The sequence below is a fragment of the Pteropus vampyrus genome, unplaced genomic scaffold (assembly GCF_000151845.1).
Source record: "Pteropus vampyrus isolate Shadow unplaced genomic scaffold, Pvam_2.0 Scaffold953, whole genome shotgun sequence".
Classification (NCBI taxonomy): domain Eukaryota; kingdom Metazoa; phylum Chordata; class Mammalia; order Chiroptera; family Pteropodidae; genus Pteropus; species Pteropus vampyrus.
This window is the reverse complement of record NW_011889734.1, coordinates 9,050-11,551: the sequence shown is the minus strand read 5'-3', so window position 1 is coordinate 11,551 and position 2,502 is coordinate 9,050.

Below are 2,502 nucleotides of genomic sequence, written 5' to 3'. Positions count from 1 at the left end.
AAACACACCGAACATGATCATTTGTCATCTACTGTCCGAATTTCACTGAGTCTCTCCTACACCCTGAGAATGACTGGTCATTCTCCCAGCCTCTGCCCAGCCCGTCACAGGGAAGGGATTATGTACATACGTGGCATTCACCTGTCCCCACTTCATCTCCAATCGTCCCTCTAACACGTCTTTCCATTTATGGACATCTAGACAGGTTATATCAGGGGGTCTAAAGTGACATTCTTACCCTACATGTCAAGCACACTTATGATTCAATGTCACACAGACACTTTTGAAGGACAAGTCTGTGTCAGGTCGGGGCACAGCTGCCTGCTGACCCAGGGGCACCAGTAAGAACTCAGAAACCTGATGAAACAAAATATCTTGATGGACCAACATATACTGAGCATCAAGGTAAACACCTCATTGTGGCCATGGTGAGCCAGGGGTCAGGGAACACGCTGGATATGCTGGTCACTTCTCACATGTTCTTATTTTTACAACTCCAGTCCTAGTGGGGTGGGACCACCACACTATGACCTCACTTAGTTTTCAAGCCTCCTCAATGCCCTATTTAAACACCATCACTGAGAATTCACACTCCAAGGCATGAATTTTGAATAACCGAACTCAGTTCATAATATTCCACCAGTGGACACCAAAATTCATGACTTTCTCTCATGTTAAATACATTAAATCTAACCCAACCGTCCGAAATATACCACTAGTTACAGCACCAACTCTAAAGTTTAGGTCCAAAGTCTCATCTAAATATCATCTCATTAGTTATTGGTGGGACTTGACATACGATTCAGACTGAGTCTAACGTTCTCTCCAACTGTGAACCTATAAAACCTGATGACTTATGTGCTTCCTAAATACGATGGAGGGGCCGCCAAAGGGTGAAAACCTCCATCTGGACTCTACGACAGTCTCTCCGTGGCTCTGCTGGGCGACAGTCGCACCCCCAGGCACTGCCAGGTGCTGGTCAATCCAAAGGCTTTGATTGGAGGCCGTGTCACCCGTTACACTGAGGTGATGGCCCACGTCTTGACCAGAGAATCCTCCCTGATCACCTCTGAGTCTACTCCAAGGTCATTCTGCCCTTTTCCTCAACATACTGCATCTTCAGCACCATGTGGGTTATGATCCTGTTTAGTAAAATCCATGAAGTCTGACATCTCGCGTCATTCCACCCCACCTTCTGCTCCCCTTCATTTCAAAGTGGCTTCTGCTGGAATCATCCCTTACTGGCTGACGCTGAGACGGCCGATCAGACCCTCAGGCCAGGACTTAGATTTTTTTGTGAAACGTTTTTAGCAAGGCCTTTTCTCTCCTCTTCAGAACGTAGTCCACAATTTTGGCTTATGGATGACTGGCCCTGTTTTACAACTCCACATTCAGAGAGGCATTTGATTCATACTGCTGTCTCTGATCCATCACTGTCCTATCACATTTTACTGGATATTACAAAGAAGGAACCAACCACTCCTACCTTTAGCTGAGTAATCCCCAAGCTAAATACACACTTGCACTGCTCACAGCTCTACCTTTCACTTCACCCTAAAACTGGCCACCCACATTCTTTGAAACTTTGTGACAAGGTCACATTTCCTCCAAAACCCATGACCTATTCTCATTTCCATTGACATTTCACCAAAATGGCTCCCATGTTGACACTCCAACCACCGTGTCCTCGTGACTGTGTGCGTGTTCTCTCAGTGTGGGAGCTTCCTCCACGGCTCTCCTGTCCTCGCTCTGAGCTCTCCACACAAACACCTGTAACACCCCTCATAGCAAGCTTGGAATTTTCTAGCAGGCACTTAAAAGTCTCCCACTTCCTACCCATCACCTGGTTCCATGTCCACTTATACCATCTTCGGTGCTTATTCCAGTAGCACCCACTTCTCAGAACCACAGGCTGTCCCATATGCTCAAGCTGCCATCACAAACACCAATGACTGGGCGGCTTAAATGACAGAAATTTATTGTCTCATGTGTAGTGGTCAGGAAGTCCAGGTGTTCGATCCAGATACATCAATGCCTGGTGAGAATCCTTCCTGACAGGCACACAGCTGACTTCTAGGTGCAATCTCACGTGCTGGAGAAAGTGAGAGATGTGTCCTTTTGTCTCCTCTTCTCATACGGCCAGAAGGTCCAGTGGATGAGGACTCACCCTAAAGTCTCATTTAACCCTGACACTTCCTAAGAACCCTTCTGCCATACAGTCCATGGTGTGTTAGGGTTCACCACAGGAATGGTGGGCGTACAGTTCACACATAGCAAGAACCCAGGGTTAACTGTGAGCAGGTTCACTGACCAGAAGGATGTTCACATTCCTGGTTTGTGGGGAGCCGCGGGTCTTCGGGCCGCGGAGGCTTGGTTGCAGGACTGGGTGTTTTGCTTGCCTCAGACATTGCGGAGCCCTACTTCCTACTTCCTACTTCCTACTTCCTTTAACTTTCATCACTTCCTCCCCCTAAGCACACACCCCTTAGGCTGTCAATAACC